Source organism: Lingula anatina, chromosome 4 (assembly GCF_051362555.1).
Source record: "Lingula anatina isolate TDL-2025a chromosome 4, LinAna3.0, whole genome shotgun sequence".
In the NCBI taxonomy this organism is placed as follows: Eukaryota; Metazoa; Brachiopoda; class Lingulata; order Lingulida; family Lingulidae; genus Lingula; species Lingula anatina.
Genome location: NC_141770.1, coordinates 12,226,132 through 12,248,398, shown reverse-complemented (window position 1 = coordinate 12,248,398; position 22,267 = coordinate 12,226,132). Strand labels below are relative to the sequence as shown.

The 22,267-nt window shown below is 35.6% G+C and overlaps 1 protein-coding gene across 7 annotated transcripts in view; it reads left to right on the top strand.

The window, feature by feature from the left end:
* LOC112042664 (uncharacterized) overlaps nt 1-22,267 on the top strand; it is a 174,367-nt gene that overhangs the window by 46,239 nt on the left and 105,861 nt on the right. The window contains exon 1 of one of the 7 annotated variants that reach the window (XM_087011778.1): nt 14,968-16,107. The exons of the other annotated variants lie outside the window; for them this stretch is intronic. The gene's annotated coding sequence lies outside the window, so the exon portion shown is untranslated. Of the gene's footprint in view, nt 1-14,967; nt 16,108-22,267 lie in introns of those variants that run through there. 7 annotated transcript variants of the gene reach the window in all.

Genomic DNA, 22,267 nt, shown 5'->3' with positions numbered 1-22,267 from the left:
AAAGGAAAATTACCAGAGGGTTTTAATGAAATTGATATTGCGTAATGGTGCTTTTTTTTTTCAAACTAGTTTTTTTCACAATAGGTAGTAGACAGAAAGATAACTTTAAGGCTCCATTTCAAAATAGGGGACTAACAAGTCCGAGGGTCAAATATGGCTGACCCACTGAATACTTCCCCTGCTGGATATCTATACAGTGTCTATTAGCGGATTAGACAGCAAGCTTTGTAGCGGGTCACCATATTTGACCCTCAGACTAGTTAGTCCCCTATTCTGAATTGGGCCTATGAGGTAGTGATTTTTTTTGCCTGTTCAGATTATTAGGATGTCATCCAAAGTCCCAGAGGCAGTAAAAGTCTTATATAAACATAGTTTATGTAAAAATAAAATGCTGCAAGCATATCTGGCAAAGGTGTCCTTGCTTTTTTGTTTTGTTTATGAGGTCTGAAACCCTTAATCATTGCTACATTTATAGATAGGTTAAAAGAATAGAAAAAAAAAACAAACACTACTACATATTATGCTTGATTTTTTGTTTTAATTAAGAGATGCAATACTTAACAATTTGATTAATGTTAATAACATTTTGTTTCATGTTTGGTATAATACAATACAGTACAATTGAAATAAGTGGGCATTAGGATAAAAAACCCATTTATTGCCTCACAGGAAGTACAGTTTAGTCCAACATAACACAACACAACAACATGACACAACACAACATGACACAACACAACAACATGACACAACACAACATGACAAAATATGATACAAAAAACAGTCCTTTCCAATAATCGATTTTGACAAAGGTGTGGGACTTCTCTAATACTTGTTGCACCTTGTTTTTATATTCTTAATTAATAATTTAGCTTATATTGTCTTATGAGTTAAAAACAGTCTAAAGTCTACTCACCTTAGGTAAAACTACACTCAGAAAACAAGTTTAAAAAGTGTTCCAATCAGTAAAGTCATACTGAAAAAATAAAAGAAAAAAATGCAGATTAAAGCCAGAAAGTGAAACTGTGGATATGAAATTGCCCTTCATATCGTGGTCCACCAACCAGGAACATGATCTTTTCTGAAGGATACCTTAATTTGTTTGATAGTAAAACTGAAGATATCATTGGGTTCAGTATGACTGAAGCTTACAATTCTCTTATCTGAAATGCTCATTGCCATGAATCGACCAATTTTTCATGGAAATACTTTTTTCTTTGAAGGAATTCCTGGTACTGATCTGTTACTTATGCCAAGTCTGTTTTTCATCAGATAAGCAGTATTTCAATAAGTAATTAATTTTGTATATTTTCAAAAAATCACTGATAAAGATTCCATTATGTTGAAATGAATACGAATAACCATTAAGCAGAGGCTAGGTAAAGGAATGAAATTATTTCTTTGAAGAAATACTTTAACAAATGATTGGTTATGATGCCTTTTTTATATTTTAGCACTGCTTGTTTCTAGGAAAATGTGTGGATTATCAATATCCATATTTATAGTTTTAGATTTGGTATTGACTCACGTATGCTTTGGTTTCATTCAATTGACATTTGTGTGGGAGTAATGGCATAAATCTTGTCTGATCAAAAGGGAGAGTTCTAGTGCAAATTCTTAATGGCCATTTCTATATTGATGAATTCCTCTTCTTTTTTTCTAAGGCTGTAATTTTTTTCATCTGCAAGTCCATAATGCCCAGGCCTATATACATTGATTAATTATTCTTAAGCATTTTACTCATATCATCCTTTTTTATAGTCACCTATCCAGATAATAATATTTGAATTTGTTTTGATTTTCTGCATTGATATGCCTTTTTTTCTGTTATCTATTTTTTTTTCTGTTGGTTGCAAATTTGGTTCTGTTTCTTTTTGGTTTATGTGAATATTCGGGTCAAGTTTTCAAGTTTATTGCCTTAAAGAAAAGACCAAAAAAGGATAAAATTAATAAAAACCATTTCAAAAGTTTAAATATCAAAATGAAACATTGCTGTGGTATTTTGTACAGTGGAGTATTTTTATTTGAATAAACTTTATTGGAAGCTTATTGTTTTTATTCATCTTTACAAGGGTCCAGTAGAACTAGCATTGTGAGTGTGGTAGGTGAGCCCTCCATCTGTTGCAGTTTTAGGTTTCCGCTCCCATTTTTAGGTGCTCCCACGAGGTCCATTTTTTGCCTAATAAAAAGATGAGCTCAAAAGTACCGAATATTTACATTACGTACATATTGGGAACACATATCATCGCAGAATGCGCCATGCGTCATTTGTTCCCTCACTGATCCAGTCTAGCTTGCACATCCTCTGCCAGGGATCTTTATTTCCCTCAGAAGTGCCATATATTTTGATGTTGTTTTATGCTTGATTACTTGTCAGACCAATCGACACCTGGTTGAGGGTCAGATAAGTTGAACAGGGGAAATTACTGCAACCCGTAGGGAAATTTTCTTCTTGTTTCTAACCTTCCTCTGGTATTGCCTTACAAATATTGTTCATTAGAACTTATGTGGGCAGACGTGTGTTTTCAGGAGATGGACATTTGTATATACACCAGAGTGGCCCCTGATTCTTTCTTGGACCTATCACCATTTTGATATGTATAATATTTCAGTACAGTGCACAGCTACAAATGTTGTCCACATTCACATGAGGAATAACTGAAAACTATGTGAAACTTTCTGACATCACCAAGTGATAAGTAACCCAGATTCCCCTTCCCTCCTCTCTCTCCCAGCAGCCCACTAGTAGATTATTTAGTCCCATGTTTAACAGTCTGGTAATCTGATGATGTCAATTAGTCTCTACTTCAGGTCCAAGTTAACCCTGATGTGAACAGGACTTTGATTCTATCTGTAAGTTTGCGGCTGTATGGAACACTGTGAAAAGTGCCAATATGGCAGCTAGGTTCAGATGGTGCATGATGGATAGAGTGTTAAAGGGGAGGCGCCCCCTGGGAGCACACATAGGGAGGGGAAGAGGTTTTCATTGATTTGGAAAACACTGGCCTGTAGCCTAACAGCATCATAACTCACACCTCTGTTTTCTTCCAAACATTTTTTTTCTGTTTATTTTTGTTTAAAATGATTTAGCTTTAATAATATGTACATTGAGACATGAAGAATTGGCAGTTAGTAGTTATACTTTACTTTTACTTAAAAAATTTTAGAATATTTATGTACCTTTGTTGTCATAAATGTTAACTAAATCTCCTTTTTTTCTGTATTGCATTTTTATGTGTTTCAGCACTGCATATACATGTTCTTGTTAAACTGATACAGTATTATGGATACCATAATAATTCACAAATGAATAATATCTCACTTTCTTTCATATTGTATTTTTATTTGTCATAAGATTTGTCAATTCTAGTGACCTGAAAAAGAAAATCTTGACATCAACACATTTCTCCTTTCAGAACTTTTGAAGAAATTTTTCATAAAAAATATTCAAAATTGTCCTAATTGCTGAGTCATGGCAATAGAATTTAAGTTACATTTTTGCCCAATATTTGGATTTTCTGAAAGTTGATGTCAAACAGGTTAAACATATCATAAATTGTGTTTCATTTTATCAAGCAAATGTGTGTGGTTGCAAAAATGGTGCCCTGTAAGTTTAAGCCTTGATTTCTTGTTGGTGCCAACAGTGCTGAGCGTGGATTCTCATAGCTTGGGGTAATGCAGTTTATTGCTTTACAAATGGATGACAGAAGAGGAGCTAAAGTTGAATTTCCCAGGTTTACAGCTTTTATACAGTTAGTAATTCCCTGATCTTGGATATGGATGGAGTTTACTGTTTTTGTAACACTTGGTGTCTGGTGGAGGTGTGATGAATTTTGTGCCTGAATGGCTTTATCTGTCTGGCCATCTGGTTGATTTACTGACCACAGCTGTATATATATATATATGACCAATGTAGCTGAACTCAAACTGTCCACTGTGTTTTATATTGGAACATCTTACAAAGTCATAAAAAGAGAATATCTGTTCATCATATCTCAAATAAATAAATAATAAATTAATAAATAAATAAATAAATAAATAAATAAATAAATAAATGATCATTTATTAAATTTTTTCATCAAGAACTGTCAGTGTTTCTAAATATAGTCAAAGGATATAATAATTATAATATAATTAAGATCCTCATATCTCTCTGAAACTATTCTTTATAATACGTTCAAATTCTCACCATACCTCAGAATATATCCAGATCTTCAACGTCTTTCTAACTTTTCCTCAGAATACATCCAGATCCTCGCCACCTCACTTACTATTCCTTACAATACATTTAGATCCTCGCCACCTTGCTTACTATTCCTCAGAATACATCCAGATCCTCGCCACCTCGCTTACTATTCCTTAGAATACATCCAGATCCTTGCCACCTCGTTTACTATTCCTCAGAATACATCCAGATCCTCGCCACCTCACTTACTATTCCTCAGAATACATCCAGATCCTCGCCACCTCGCTTACTATGCCTCGGAATACATCCAGATCCTTGCCACCTGCTTACTATTCCTTAGAATACATCAGATCCTCGCCACCTCGCTTACTATTCCTCAGAATACATCCAGATCCTCACCAGCTCTCTTACCGTTCCTTCCTTTGAGGATCTAAGTGGTTCCTTTGCACTTTAGGAAGCCTGAGGCCAAGATGGCTTTCACATTAATGTTTCATGGTCTTTGGCCACCATCTTTTTTTTTATGAGACAAAACTTTGGAGTGGTACACTGGGCACTGACAGTTCCCAGATTGCATAACAGAGGTACAAGATCAGAGAATCTGGACAAATTCATCAGAGTGATTGTCAGTTTGCCTGATGCTTTTTATGTAAGTTTTTCACTCAAAGATGTAATGCCTTCAGTATGATCCTGGTTTTAGATTAATCCCTGGCCATAGTTAAAGGTGCACAGTGTACTCTCTCACACTTCATATCAGTGTTCGTGTAATCTTTTAATATTCATTCACATTCAGAATTAAAAAGGGTGAAAGAAAAGGGAATTCTGTATAAGTGAGTAGTGGTATATTCTACAATTGCAAAAAAAATAGATAATTGAATATTATAATAATAAAAATAACACTTGTATTATTATATATGCTCTGTCTAAACTTGCTGTCAGCTGTGGTGGAGAGATGGGTGGAGCAACTGTTTTCATACATGGTTGTCGTTATAGGTAAATGTATTCAATTAGTTTTCAATATGTCAGACCCACATAAATTCCAAATGCTGGTCTCTGCAGGTATGGCTGCTTCAAAGCCTTGTGAACATAATTACTTGAGGTAGGGGTGGGACCATTTCATTTGGAATGGAAGACTCTCATGGGGATCTTAGTTGTGAATGATTGATTTTGACCCAATTGCCAAGGCCATCTTACGAAACTTCTGAAACATATTACTAGATGAAAAGTTGAGCAAGGAAATTATCTACTTGTTGAATTTGATGTGTTAAAGCAAAAAAAAAAAAAAAGTGATGATTTTGAATCTTACATCTAATCGTTAGAATTCATTTTCCTTCAAACATAGTGGTTTTGGGAGGAGGGGCAGGGATCGTATTAAGTAATAGGTCTCTGGTAATTGAAAAAATATTTATATAGAACCTGTGATGGTAACAGTGGCTTGACACTAAATGACTGTAAATTTTTGTTTATTTTTATCAGGTAGCAGGACACTTTTTTTTTTTGCTTTGGGCTAGTTGACTATAATGCTTTGGTACATACTGATAGAGGTATATTAAAGTCCGAATTCAAACTTATTTGGATCTTAATATCTGAATGTTGTATTTTACATCCACATGATAAAAAAAAGCAGGTAGTGAAAATGACAAATAAATAAATGAATGAATTAAAGGATGAATGAATATTATAAATAGATAAAATAAATAAAGAAAGAACTTCTGAAATAGTTACCAGATACACAAATGAGTTTTTACTTTGTTGAGTTCTGATCTAGCTTTGTGCACTTGATTTAAAATGCTAAACTATGAATTCATGACATGAATACATTAATTTTGCTAAATCGCAGCCTGTTTGTTGTACAGAGAGCTCCAATAAGGCTTAAGACCCTTGGGATGAGAGATTTGCCTGAACCCCCAGGGAATTAATACTCAATCCCTTGATTGGAAAGTTATTTATACTGATAAGGATCAATCTTGCATGGTATTATGTATATTTATATGTAACAGATTCAAACCAATTGGTTTTTCTAGACAACAGCATGATGAATAATAGTCACTTGGTGATTAGAAGGTATTCAGTGAGCTGTACATTTTAATGTATGTGAGGGTTGGTCTGTTATACTTGTCTGGCTAGAAGGTTCTCGTATGTGTTTGTGTGTGTGTGCGTGTGTACGTGCATGCGTGTGTGTATAGACACGTGCAAGTGGCATCATGGGTGTTTATGTATAGATGGCTACCATTCCCCCTCCCCTTTCCTGCTGCTCCCACTAAAACAAATGGAATGGTTAAGCGCCTATTTGTTTTTCATTAAAAATGTAAAAAAAAAAAAGGATACAGAAAGTTCAAAATTTTGCCCAAGAGGGTCCTTGTGTATATGTATGTGTGTATATGTATGTGTGTACATGTGTAATTGTGCCTGCATGTGATAGCACAGGTGTCTATGTACAGATTTCCACCATAACCCTGCCCTCACCCCACTCCCACTGATCCTACTCAAACAAATGGACTGGTTAAGGGTCCGTTTGTATTCATTGGAAAAGAAAAAAGATTTGTAGAAAGTTCAAATTTTGGCCCATCTCCCAGGGCCCAGACCATAAAACCTCCAGGCAAGTCATGCAAGGTGAAAATACCTGGAACAACACTGGGTAAATCCAGACAGACGTACTACAGTCTGCTGCCTTTAGGGAACACTTAAAACACATTTAAACCAGGATTTGTGCATTCTAAGTGGGCTTGATTGGTTTCAGTGTTTGTTTGTTTGATAATTTATTTGGCAGTTGGAAGTGGCGGAGAATGGCATACGTTCATGGTGTGATTATGGCAACTACTTGACTGGATGGTGCTCTAAGAGCTCTGGAGATACAGTTTATTTCAACAGAGGGGAAAATGGATCTGTACAAAGATTTGGCCTATTTAACTGAAAGAAAGTTTTTAGTTGAAAAATAGATCCGGTTTGTATATAAATAAAAGAAATTTTATCTGTGGGACTAAATTAAAGGACTAGTCTATTTTATTTTAAAAAAAACCTAATGTTAATTTTGTTCTAAAACAATTAGCGAATCACATATCATCTCATTTCCTGAAGAATTCATGAAAAATGAATAAAGTGATGATGATAAAAAAGATGGAAAGACAAAAACTTGATGCAACCTGCTTTGGGCTGTATTATTTTGCAGTCAATATGAAAGTTTTTTACATGCAAGTTAGAGCTTCCCACGTAAATTTTGTGGTCTAATAATCTCTCAGTGGGCGTGTCTATGTTTTATGTGTCCAAAAAAGCTGTACAGTTTAAAAATTGAATAGTTCTGGAGTCATTCAATAAGCAAACAACTGATTTTAATCTGAGTTAATTCATTGGGTAATGTTGGCTAAAAGGTTTTATTTTCTTCTTAATATGACATTTATAATTCTATAAAGTTGCATAAGTTTAAGTGTGCGTGACATGAGCTTTTTCCCCATGGAGTGGAGAGTTTTAAACATGCCAAAGCTTGGAATATCATTGCAAAACCAAATTAGTTTAAGAACTGTAAGTCTTGGAGCATATTTAAAAGGAATTAATTGCTATCGTCAGCAGAAGTTATTCAATTTTGATTGGATTAATTATTATTGGATTTGATGTATGTAAGACTGGATGAATGCATAGAAAAATGAATTTTCATATTTTCACGAAAAGATGTATGTCCAACACCTGTTTAGCTAGCCAGTGGAGGTTTTGCTAAGGTCAAGAATATAGATTATTTTTACTTTAAAAAAAGTCAGATAAAAAGCCTAACATCTGTCTAAGATGCTAGCTGTGTAGTACAGTAAGTGAGTGATGATGTAGGAGGTATATAGGCTGTTTTGTTTCTTTACCAATAGCCCTCTGACAGATGAGGATATTAACTTTGATCTTACGCCTCTTCTACGGCTTTGGTAGTTCCTTGTAAGCCTTCAGTACAGTTTAGCTGACAGAACGATCATGATCGACCAAGTGCTGTTGCTGTTTTCTAGGCCAAGTTTGGGAGTCTGCCATTAAAGGTGTCCTATCCAGGATTTTTTTTGCTCTAAATTTGATTTTCCTAGAGAAATTTTTTTCTCCCACGCTATTTTCATTGCTCGACTGATCCTTACACTTGGATTTGATGTTTTATACCATTTTTAATGAAATTACTTAAATGTCTGGTCAGACAATTAGACTGCCGTAGTCTTCCTGACATTTCAGAGGGAAATTATATTGGCATCAGGCGGCACTTTTATTTCAGGGATTTACCATTTTTAAGGCCTGAATCGGGGAAAGATAGCTTTGCAAGATATGTAGACATCATAGAAATAAATATGACTTTGGGGGCATGATTTCAAATGCAAATTGCATACCTTGAAGTTAACATGGTGCCAAGATTGTGTACTCTCAAAATTGGTATTTTTTTCATTGCAACAATCCAGAATTCTTTTTTTTTTTTCTTTTGGTTAGGGACCAGGTTCATTAGTCCTCATCTTTCCACCTTTCTCACCTGGCGCTACTCAATTAAACCATGGAACATCGACATGACATCCACTACCTGTTGCTATCAATACAGAGTGTAGTTTTCTAAGTTTTGTTTCTGTGTTATTATTAAGGGGTGAGGGTCGTGCTTTCCTCAGAATGTAACCTGGAATGTGTAAGGTATTGAAAGTGTTCTGTTTTAGTGTTTCAGGTAGTTATAGGGTTGTGCTGCTAACCTTCTGGCTTTTACATCATAGAATATGCCCCTGATGATGCCAGGTGTTCTATGGTGTTTTTTTTTCTGATGGACTTGAATTTTGAAGAGCTATACTTAAGGTTGTAGTGGGGAAGGGTCTGTTTAGGTGAGTCTCTTACATAAGAGTTGAGCTATTAAATTTTTTTTATCTCTCAGAGTGTTTCCATACAGAAAAGTGTAACACTGAAATTAAAAGGGATATAGTTTGGCTGATATGTTACAGTGAAAAAGGTAGAAAAAGGAAACTTTTTCATCTGTATGTCTGAAGTTTTTCATCAGCAGAATTGTCTGCAAAGCAACTTGTACTGTAACAGAAAACCATGTATTAAAACCATGTTTTATCTCATACTGTGACTTGTTCAGGAGAATTTAAAGAGTCTTAATTGCCAAGGCTTTTAGATGTTTCTTTAAATTTGTAATGTGCATTATAATGCAACATGGCTTAACTTTACGGCTACTGGGCTTAATTTCTACTGTGTATGCCTTAATGTGTGTCCATTTCAATCTACCACTGGGCCATTCCACCCAGGACTCCACCACTCTATGCATCTTTTTTCCTTCTTAAGAATCTTCATCTCTTCATATCCAAAGAAAAAATGGTGAGAAAATTTACTCTTTTAAAATTGGTTCAAGGTGTGGAAGTGCCAATAAGAAGAAAAAAAAAAAAAGAAAGATGAAAAAGAAATGTAATGGATATTGTGTTATTACTTTTAGTTGGAAAGGTTTGAATATTGTATGTAAAGGAGTGGTTGTTAAAGATATAAGGATTGAAGATTTAGTCTGAATTTCATTTCTTTGTATAATTAATGTGCTGTTGAATGTCTTTTTAATTTTTATTTAAGTTAATTTAATTGTCAAAAATATATGTTAAATGCTAGTGGTTGTTTTTTTATGCCTTTAACTACTTAAAATACTATTATATATTTTAATACATGATTCAAAAATTGAATATTTGTCATTTAAAGAAATAATCCAATTATGTTATCAAAAATATAATTAAGCTTATTATTTTGTCATGTCTGTACTACTGAAAATACTTTGATATAATCATGCCCAAACCCCAAACCCCTAATTTTACTATCATGACCCCCCCCCCCCCCCTTGCTTCCTTCATCCAATAATAAAAAAAAAGACGGGAGGAAAACGCACCAAGTTGACCTTGTGGCCTATATCCACTAATGCATGCAGAATATATGCGAGTCCAGAGTGTCTTGGGATCTAGAAATATCAATTTGCCATGCAGACTACAACAATTGATTTCTTGGAGAAGACTGAGTAAGCTTCAGTGAACTCTAGGTCGGTGGTCAGTGGAATTTCTTATCAGCCATGGCAACTGCGGTTAGTCCTGCGGGCAGTATTGATCTGGGATGTCTAGTAGCGATGGTGATGACCACGCCACCAACTGACCACAAGACTGCTGCAGTAAATATTGAGAGTTTAAAGTCATTTCAGAGGGTACACAGACTGGATGGTGTAAAGCTATACCACATGTTATACATTTTCAGTCAAATTAAAATGTGCCATAGTTTTGACTATGAGCTCAAATTTCTTGATTATTATTCTTATTTTTTTTCTGAAAATATTTTCTGACCCATAAATGCAATCTTTCCTGATTTTTAAAAATACATGCTATTCTGCTTCAAACACAAAGAAAAGTAGCCCAAGGCGGGATCATTTCCACTGACCGTCTTCCATTACATTAAGTGCATATGGAATATTAATTTATTATTAGTAATTCAGTGACTGCAAGCCTTGAGCTCCCTGTAGTGACCGTTTGGGTAATTTGCTTGATGTGATTATACAGCAGATATTAAATGATCACCACTATTATTGTCTCCATTAGATCTGCTTTATTGTTCCTCACTTGATGACCCAGATTTTACGATGGCCGCTGGAAGGGTCAGAAGAACCCAGGCATCTGCCTGCAAGGATGTGGGTAAAGAAAAAAAAAGTGGTCCTCACAGAGAACAATGGCTGAAAAATAGATCTTTCAGGGGGTCTGGAAAAGGGTTCAGTAAAAAGATAAAAAGGGGGTCAGTTTTTTAGGGGAAAATTTTGTTGTCAAGGTGTGTTAAAGGGAAGGGTGGAGCAAGGGTAGTTTATGGGGAGGGGTCAATTGGATATTGGCGGTCATTTATTTTTAATTTGAAAGTGGCACTCAAGGGTACAAGAAGGATTAAGGGTCAAATATTAAAAAAAAAAAAAAAACTGGTTGGATAGGGTTTGGGGGAAATTTATATGTTGAATGTGATACAGCAGACTTGATCCTCCTAGCTTGTTTCCTTGATTTTACTTTTCTTTGTTATTTTCAATGTTTTTTTTTCCTTATTTACACCCAAAGAAACATTTTTGTTTAAGAGTTATTAATGGTTTCTTTTATTTACAATGGATACTGTTCGTTTTATGACATTTTGAAAGAAAAAAGAACATATTTTTGGGGATGCTAGGTTTTCATGAAGATGAATATACATAAAAGTTGGTATATCTGAAGCATTCTCTCCTACCACACTCTCTTATATGGCTGGTTTGGGACTTTCTAAAAACCTGAACATGGTGAGGAGTTGAGTACAGATATTAAACTGTGGGCTTTGAGTATGAAGGCTTTAAATGGAGAAATATTGTTGGGATGGGGGTGGGGGTTAAAAGGGTCTGGTTGATAAATAATTTAAGATTTATTAATTGAAAATTATATGAATATTTGATAAATGCCTTTAGAATAATCAGTGAACAGTTGATCATGCTATATAGAATTTCATGTTGACAGTTGTTTCTTGTGGGTCCAGGATAACTTCCCTCTTTGCACTTTTCCTGCCATTTTCTGATTTTCTCATGTTTTGTTTTTGACAACCCCTTTTTATCCTAAAGCAGCATGCATTTTTGTTCTGTCAGTTTTGTTTCATTGAAAATAAACTAGATATTTTTTAACTTTCACCTTTGTGGATAATGAAGATATAGTACACTGGAAAAAATTAGAATTTATTGTCTTGTGAAAAGTAATTGTTTTTAAAAACATCGTATTTCAATGCTTTTTGTGATATTTTTTAATATTTCATAACTGTAGAATGGTGCTATAAAATATATTAGGTCTCACTGGTGGCAAATGATGAACAAAACTGAAACAGTCTATCAAAACAAAATGATATTAATAATGATTATTTTTTTAAAAATTGATACAGATTTGTCCTCATAGAAGTTAGTCTGTAAAATCACATTTTAAAAATATAATTAATCATACAAAAGCCTTGCAGAGTATATCCAAATTAGCATTTCATTATATCCTAATAAGAGTTATGCATATTTAACTTGGCTGTACTGCAGGTAGATGTAATGTAATACCTAAAATGACATAATGAACTCATCTTTTCTTCATTTGAAAAAAAAAAAAAAAAAAAAAAGAACAGTATGCTTTCCTTGTTGACAAGTTTTACACCAGCAAAAAAAGTAGCGTACTTTCCTGCCTACCTTACTTTTGAATGGGCCCCTAATTTGTTGCATTTTGCACTTTAACAATATGCGGCGCACATTAATATGTAGACAGGCACATGGATGTCAAGTAGGTCACCGCCAGACGTGTCCTGCTCCTGAGGTGGTCCATCTTAGAAAAGTATCACTTACCTCAAGTTTCCATTGAATTAAAAAAAAGCACCTTTAAGTCAGTTCCCTGCCTCCTCCCCTTTGATGTTAGAGTTATGTAGAAAGAACCAGTTGATTTGGCGTGCAGATGCGTAGTACTTGGAGAGATAAGCTTTCCGTTTGCTCGGTTGTCAGAGGAATGATAACCGCCATGCTCTCAGAGAGTAATGGGTGCTTAGCTGTACCCGGTATAAATAAAACTGTTCTGGTATAAAACATTGTTATCTGTTTTACTGTTTGATTTGTTGTTGTTATTTGTAGTTGTACTGGGTAGACGGCTAGATTTTCTATGCTTATATGTTAGTGAAAATGTATTTATCTTAAAAATATGCTGATCATTTTTTTTTCAAGAATATTATGGATTTTTTATGATGATGTATGTATGTGATATAGTTTCAGAACAATTTTATGTAGTTTGATTATAGTTGAATTTATGACAAAAAAAATTACCAATTGTAAACAAGTCAATAGACCTTCACCAATGTATGCAATCAAGTTTCATTTCTAAGAATACAAGTTATTTTTATACAACACTGCAGAGCATTGCCCTTAAGAGATCTAGAGCACTTGTCTGTCCTCAAGAGTTTTTTTTTTTTTTTACTTTTCATCCATAATATTATAAAGTGGAGGCACTGAGGAAAGCTCTCATACTGTAGCGTGAAGCATCTCTTTCATACCTGTAACTAGCCATTTAATCTCCTGCGTGTCTCGGATCTCTTGGGTATATATCTCATGCTTTGCCCTGTTGCTTGGCAACATTTTCATTCATAATTTCCAGTGTATATTGAAGAAGTTGGGAACATGAATCTAATCACATTGCAGGAACATGGCGATGATGGTAGCGAACAGATCTCAAAGGAATCTAGTTAGTGTGGAGGAAATGAAAATCCTTGTCCAAGGGGGACCCCACCTCCACCATTCGTTTAGAGTGAAAAAAAGAGAATAAAATGCACTTTAGACTGGTAATAGAGTAGTGTGTTGCAGTTGAAGGTGGTTGAACTGAAAATAAAAACAGTTTGTCAGCACAGATGACTTAACATAGCTTGGTGTAAACGCAGTATGGGTTCTTGAATTAATAGAGGGCTATTTATTGATTAAATTTCGTCTTTTAACAAGAATGTCTCAGGTTTTCTTTTTTGTCATGGGTAGTTGAGGTTCATGCAATTTATCTTTACAGTATTAAAATTGGCCTTTTAACTGTTTTAGAAGTAGAAAGTGTAGTAAGATGCCAGATAGATATCTTTCTAAAAGACTGTTTTCGAAGTTTCTTCATCTATTTTAGTCATTTTTAGTTACCAGCAGCACTGGTTTATCTCTGCTTGACCTAATGCAATCAACTCTAATTTTTCATAACATTGATCAATTGGGTCAATTGGTCTCACTGCAAACAGAACTTTTATCTCTACATGACCTAATGCAATCAACTGTCTTAATTTTCAGTTATGATCACATAGATTGTCGTTGTCATGCTAAGTCTGAACATAAAACTTTAATGTATTCCACACCCCGTTAAAATGCTATACCCACTTTTTTACCAGCAACACATCATATATATATGATTTTATTCCATTTGAGATTGTTGACAGCAAGTAAGTGGCTGCTGTATACCTTGTTGCAGAAGATTATGTTTATGTAATTTTTAATGATTATAGTAATGCTGATTACAATTGAAAGAAATATCATATAGATTGCTTGGATCGCTGAGGCCTTTTTTCCTTCAAAGCTATTAAAATAGTATTTCACTAAATCAAAGATTAATATAAGTAAAATGATAAAAGAATAATCTCATTTTTGCAATAAAAGAAAAAAAAAAGATTTTGGCAGAACAAAAAGTATTATAAGCAAGAGTTCACTGGACAACTATCTTGGCATGTTGATAATGCTAGCTGTCTTCAGGCATGTTCACAACTGAGTCAACTTAAATAAAAATATATATCTATTGACATCAGTAGACATTCATATCACTCAATGTGAGATGTGGAAGTCTTATCAAGGCATAGTCTGCTGGTGACATCACTTACTCTATTGCCAGTCTAACTTTGTCTGTGAACTTGCCTGCAGAGTGCGCCAGCATGAGCTTGTCTTGGCTACTGATGCTGTGGCTATTGTAAATGGAAGACGGTGTCTGGTATTGCTACCTGCTGAGGATATTAATAGTGCAGATTTCTTCCCCCCCCCTCTCCTCTCTCTCTCTCTTGACCTGGGAGTGAAACAGAGGGAAACACATGTTCAGCATGCCAAGCATTATTAGCATCATATCTGTCTATATAGTACTGGTCAGATGTATGGTCTTTTTATACACAGTGCCATACATTGGATGCACGTAAAATATTTTCATTCTTCTTAATGTGGCTCGGGTTTCCCCAAAATACCAGCATTGATATCTGGTTGTATTTGAAGCTATAAGAAAACTGCAGGACTTTTTTCATTGCGTGGAATTTATTATGGTAAAACACAGTCCAAGTTGACTGGAGTAGAATACTCTCTGAATATTGTGGTGCCTTACGCTGTAGTACACTTCCACAAAACACTTTTTTCGCATCTCTAGAGTCATCAGAAGATTTTTTTTACTCCACAATCTCATGTAGTACTGGAGAGAGAAATTCAGTATGTTCATTTGCCTAGTTAAAGTAATTTTAAATACACAGAGCAGGGAAGAAAAGAAGCTAGGATACTGCTTTTAGGCAAGTGGTATTTTGTTACCCTGGATGGAATAATTATTATCATTATATATGTGTATGCATTCTAATAATATATGTCTACAGATATGAACATCAGTCCAGTTCCATCTTCACTTCTCCCTGTAGGTTTTTGCACTCATTATGACTGACTGGCAAAAATGCACTGCAGGCTGACCTTTATGGAAATTGATTTTTTTTTCTTAAGCGAGAGTGAGTTTATTATGGAGTAGCCAGCGAGCTAGCACTGTAAGCAGCAGCAGCAGCAGCAGTCAGCTAGCCCAACATAGTGAATAATTCAATCATGTGGCTGGGTTGACCTCTGACCTTTGTCTGCCGCGACTGTCTGGGCGATCCATCCTGTATTCAAAAATAGATCGGTGCCCAGTCACTCCACTCCTTCCAGTGCACTGGTTGAAATCCCAGAGGGATTCGAGGATCTTACCAGACGGGCATGGACTAGCTACTATTACTACCACTACTACTCCTATACTACTACTATATACTACGACTAAGTTGGTTCAGTACCAGGAGACATAGTAGAGTGAGTACTTAAGCTCAGATTTCTGGGAGGCCGTTTCCTGGAATCAGCTGAAGAGAATTGGGCTTGTTACACTGCTGTCTACTCTAGCCAAGGTGTGAGTGCAGTGCAGTATATATATATATAGAGCCAGTTCCCAGGACAGTGGACGCTCTGTTCCCTGTATACTTAACCGGTTAACAGCTGTGGAGGAGACTGGATTGTGTCGTTGCTGCCATTGCTGCTGACATTAAGGAGATAATATCATTGAGGAAGAGGCCTGACCACAGACACAGCAACAGCTTATAGTAGCAGGGTGGTGTGTATGTGTGAGAGAGATCCAAAAGACGACTTCAGGGGGCATCGCAGAGCTTCAGATTACAGTGTAAGTAGATCAGATGAGCTAGGGGCTAGCTGGACTAAGAGGCGGCAGTCTGCGTGGCCCAGGTCAGGTGAAGTGAGTGAGGTTAAGACGGGAGCTGTGACCATCCTTGGTCAAGCTACCAGGCTTAAATTCTCGGATTACTACAGTGAGTGGTTAAAGCTACACGCTTGCTTACCTGGGTTAGGCTAGGATTTTTATAGCCTGGCAGACAGATAGGGTATGATATGATATGAAATGATGGAGCCTGGCTGTAGTAAAATGTATGGGTTGATTAAGAATTAACCTGGTCAGGGTTATTAGTAAGCTTAGGCTTATGTGTGGGACTGGTCACACATGGTCTGCATGGTTGTAGAGATTTCAAGTGAGAAACGAGCTCAGCATAGCCTTGTGTTTACAGAGCTCCCTGCCAGCCTGCAAGGCACTGACGGCTACTTCACTGGCCTGGCAACTATAAAATATCACTGTTTGTTTGGGTTGGGTAAATGTTACAGGTTATGAAACAGCCGAGGTCCCGGTTAGGTCATGGAAGCCTGGCGTAAAAGTAAAAGTTTATTTTCAGTTCTCCCTGACCAAACTGGGATGGTTTATATCTTTGTAAATGGGATTAAAACACTCATGTGCAATGATAGAATTTCTATTGTCATTATAGCCCAGTTTGACCTCTAATCTTAAAGGCTGGTATCATCTGTATTCTTTCAGTAGCCTTAAAACTTTTTAAATCGTGATCCATTCACAAAATATGGCCAGCCCATGGAAGCTTTGCTGTGTAATATGGAGGAATATCCCGCCATGGCATGGAATATTTATATACGTCTGTATAGATTAAGTGTGTGTATTTATATGTTATATGTATGTATAGAATGCAACAGCCTGTTTTTAGCTGTACTCGCAAAGCTGTGTTAATAAGGCGCTGTTCACTCCAGATCCAACTCCAAAATGAACCAGTTGACATCATAAGGTATTTAATCGTAAAATAAGCCTGCCCGTCCCTGTTAAACTTGACAGTTTGATGTCATCGCAGGTCGTTTATTTCTGGTCTTAGTTAGTCTTGATGTTGTGACTACTACAACCAGCCAGTGGCTAGCTGCTGTGTACTCTAGCTATGGTCAGGATATGGTAAAGCACACATAGCCAATATATACTGACTGGGTTAACCCAGCCTTCACCTAACAGTACAACGCACTATGTGGACAGAGATATTGACGTGAGTCAAGGAAATGTTTTGATTCAGTCTAGGAAACGACTGGGTCACTTCATTGGATATTTAAGGCTAGCCAGTATGTGTCTAGACATAGCACAGGGTTTCGGGAATCGTTAAACAGGTGAAGCTGGTGAAGTATGTCTGTGTCCATGTTTGTAATTTGGTTGTAATCTGGGCACTCCTTGTGATGGGGGCACCTGCTTCTTTAATCATAGGCAGGATTTATCATTGTAGTAATATATATGTAGGGTTATTAATTAGCAAGTTGGTAGCCATAGGTATATATATAATATTTATATATTAGTTTATATTAGTTTATCTAGGAATTGGTAATGGTGGGACATAGGCTTATTTCACCATTAAATGGATTTTATATTGAAATATTATAGATGTATTAATTTAGTGTCTTTGACATTTTGGTTGTTGTGATGAAAGATGAATTTAAACAGAGATTATTTTCAGTTCAAAAGTTATATGATTGTAACTGATGTCTGTCGTGAGATATTTATCTTGGATAATGATAAAAGAAGTGCAATATGTATGTCAGAGGGGGTGTAATCATAATATAAATAGGATGAATTTAGTATAATCCATGTCATTAAAATTTATGGAATATCAAGTCATGATGACAAAAGACGGAGAAATCTATTAAAGTGAAATTGAAGTCAAGAAATAGAAACCAGAAAATATGTTTACGACAGAGGAAATTAATTTGATGTTCAAGACAATGTCAAACTATAAGAAACACCCTTCAAAAAGAAAAAAAAAAAAAAAAAAAACGGGATCTGTCCTCTACAAGATGATAGCAGATGTTTAACTCAAGCTAGAAATGTCACATAAGAGAGTTCAGTGAACATGATTAAAGAAATAATATCATATGGTCACTGATTTGAAGATCCAATTATACCCCAGGGCATCAGAGAAGAAAAAAGAATATCACTTATGTACTGGGCATGAAGTGAGATGTGATAGCTAGATTAAGGGCTGCTGACACTATAGTTCTACAAAATGTTTTCTTGATTGTCTGATTTATTATAGAGTATAACCTGAAGACGTGGATAGAGCACCAGAAATCAGTGACCAAGATCAAGCCCAAATGCCTAGAATTGCCAGCCCATTAGATATTCATTTTAAGCTTGAAATGTCAGATATAAGAAATGAAAAGCAGTAGCAGGGGGTGCATTAAGAAAATGATATCGCACAGTTTCAGCGATATCATAGATAGTATGAATAATCCCAAGGGCTCACAATAAATAATGTCGCTAGGGTCCAGTACGAAATAAAGAATGCGATAGGTATTTAGTGTGAGGTAATGAACCTGCTGACATAAGAACCCAAGGACATTGAGTGCAATAAGGAAAAGGTAGCATGGAACACTTGGGTATGGGTCAGTCTTGCAAGTGCCAGAAAATAAGCAGAATCAATGGCTAGTGGACAATCTGAGCACACATTGACAAAATTTTCCATCTATCCAGTTACTCTCACACCCCTCCCCAATCCAACCCAACTAATAATAATAATAATAATAATAATAATAATAATAATAATAATGTATATTAATGAAAGTTTATTGGAAACTAACTTTGTCCTTTTAGCTCATGAATGTATATATATATATATATATATATATATATATATATATATATATATATATATATATATATATATATATATATATATATATATATTTCAATCATCGGGGTGAAATTTATATGCAAGGCATGCGAGAAGAGGTGGAGGAACTGGTCAGTCAATATGAATAGAGTGGTCAGTTGTGAATAGCAATGTCCAGTGGAGTGGTCAATTGTTGTCTCACCGTGTTCCCTACTCTGCATCTCAATAGAAGGGTCAGTGATGTGACTGCGGCCAGTTTACTCCAGGTTCACTACTAAAGAGGCCTCTCCACAGAGCATTGTCAAGCATGACAAGTTACCATGGCAACATGTCTTAAATATTTAGTGGCGTGGTCTTTGAAGAGGCTTTGTCTTGTGAGGTGCCTCTTCTTATCTCCTTGGCAAAAAAATTATAGTTTTCTGTAGCCATTTTAACTGGTACCAGGAGATAAGATGGATGTAAAGACAGGGTTTTCTGGGATAGATGATTTCGAGGCAACATGTGTAAATATTGGTAAATATTGAGGTACAAGCTCATGAAAATAAAAAAGTGATTTTTTAAAATCAACAGCTGACATTGAATTTGTTTTACCTCCAGTATTCCAGCTTCTGTCTAGAGTGTCTTCTTTAGGGAATGGTGCTATATATCTACATGTATATATATCCATATGCATAGTTTGTATAGCCTCTATGCATAAGATATGCCCCCCCCCCTCCTCCTCACCACCACCACCACTGCCTATAGAAAGACGGGTACAGGTTTCAGTTTTAAAATATTGGGGGTTGATTTCAGATGATTTGAGAAAATTACTCCTTTATTCTTTATTCTTTTCTGATCTCATAAATATTTTTTACAATGTTCCAGGGCCATTATCTTACAGCATTTGGTCAGGTTAAAAACTGTTTTTATAAAATTTTGTTAATAAATTAAGGACAGCCTATTATTAGTTGAAATGCTTTAACTTGATAGCATTATGGAAACAGGGATTTTTTTCGATCGCAAAGTAAAAAAGAAAAAAGGATTCAATTTTTGGATTATTTAAGTGCTATATTCTTTTTTCTTTGGTTATTTAGTATTTTTGAAAGGTTATTTTTAATTAAAGAATAGGGGTATCTCAGAAGTCAAGTAATAGGTGTCAATTGTGGATCTTAATTTCTCATTTTAAAATTTTAGTGTAATTTGCAGTAAAGTTTTAAACCTTAGAAATGTTGCAGAAGTGTCAAACGGACACCATCCCTATTTCGCAGCAGTATAGTCGCACTATTTTAGTGTTGTGGTTCCTACATAAGGAAATTAGTTGGAAGGGTCACAGACCTAATGGCAGGTTTGCTACAGACAAACAGATCCACCAGGTCAGATGTTCCGGATACCTTCAAAGTGTGTCACAGTCAGGAGGTGTGTTTAGCTGTCTTTAGACTGGTTTTAAGATACAGCAGTTTTAGATGGACCAGATTAAACTCAGGAAGTTCGTCTGCAGAGAGAAGCCCTTCTGAACTTTTTTACGGACCAAGCTGTTGTCATGGAGGGGTGTTTCGGAAGTTCAAAGGAACGCTGTTTTTGCTTGGAAAAGGTCTGCTCTGGGCAAAATTATCATGGTAAGAGGTTTTCAGTCCCCCCCCCCCCCCCCCCCCCCCCCGAAATCGTAGGCTATGGGCCTGCAGACTGTCTTGTGGAATTATTGCGAATATATGGCGTGTATAAATTGGTAATGGTTTAAGTATGGAACCAATGTGAATGTGGCCAAACAGCCGTCACATTGATCATAACCCTTACATATTCAGAGCCAGCTCGGGAAGCCAAATGTCAGCCTTTATTGATATGTCATATTTCTGGAATGTGGGCAAAATTACTTTTTGTGTACATGATCAATTACTTGACAATAATCTTTGAAAGTATATGCCAACTTCCTTTTTCGTAAAATTCTCCCTGTATAAAAGTGAACATTCCTAATTTTATTTATTTATTTATTTATTTCATTTGCATGCATATTTGTCCTGAGTCCACACAACCAAAATTAAAATTCAGGGTGACTTATAAAGTCCGAGTTTCAGTCATAACTCTTCAGGAAGTCTTGTATTTTAGGAAAACAAATAGATCCCACTTTACCTCCAATCGCCACAGGGAAATCAGTTTCCTCCATATACTTTTGCACCCATAGAGAAACATCGCTCTTTTTTCATATAATATATGTGTGCTTTTGCGTACAAAATGTATGTACTGTTGCCATGGCAATGCAGGTTATCTCCTGGAGTACCAGGTTGGTGGTATATGTGGGTTAGTAGCACCAAATGTATGGTTACTGTAATAGACTGATGTATATATGTGATATGGTCTCCATATGGGCAACACACCCTCAACATGGACTCCTGCCCCCCCCCCACCCCCCCCAATCTCCCTGCCCCCCTGGCACGTCTCTCTCATATTCAAGGGACAGATGAAGGCAAATTGTGATACCTTGAACAATTTAAAAATAATATTATTGAAATGAAAAATGATTTGCAAAAAAATAATATGTCACAGTTTTTTTTTTTTCTTGATATTTACCCAATATGGCCATTATTGATACCAAGTATATGGTTTTCTGAACAAAAAAAGAAAAAAAAAAAAAGGGTCATTGAGTTGTTTCTTCCTACTTTTTTCTTAAATACCAAATTCATATAGATCTATGATATAAAGTGACCACTTTAGTGAGACTGACCTATATTAGGAGCAAAAACAGAATAAAATTGCATAAAAGTAAGAAGAGGGTAAAAAGAAAATAAATATTGTCATTGTGGGTGTGTGATATACAGAAACAAAAGGAAGAAAAAAAAATAGTATATCCTGTTTTATGTAATATGTGGTTGGAAGAATATTTGATTGATTGCTATATTAGTACATTATGATTGATTTTAGTGGAATGTCTTCTGGACCATAAATAGGGCTGTCAATAACGGCGTTCTCAACATGTGGAGATCTATTGTAATTATGTTATTAACAGTGAAAAAAATACCTAAAAAACAAAGGAAAATTGGTCTTCAGATATAAGTAGAATACATGTTATTTCAGTTGAATATTTTGGCCTTCGGATTGTGTTGTGTTTTGAGAATTTTTCCTGTACAATTTGTGTTGAAAGAAATGATGAAAATAGTGGTTTGTTTAAATTGATTATTAAGATAGAAGAATTACAGTAGAGGTACCTTTTTGTGTGCTTTACACCCTGGCTCCAGAGGGTTGACAGACTCCTGAACAAGACTCTAAGAACTGTATATGCAGAGTGATGTATCAGGTTGCTAGGAGACCCATTTGATTGACTGCTACCTTAGCATTAATCCATCTGTCTGGATGAGTACGGGAAGGGTACTA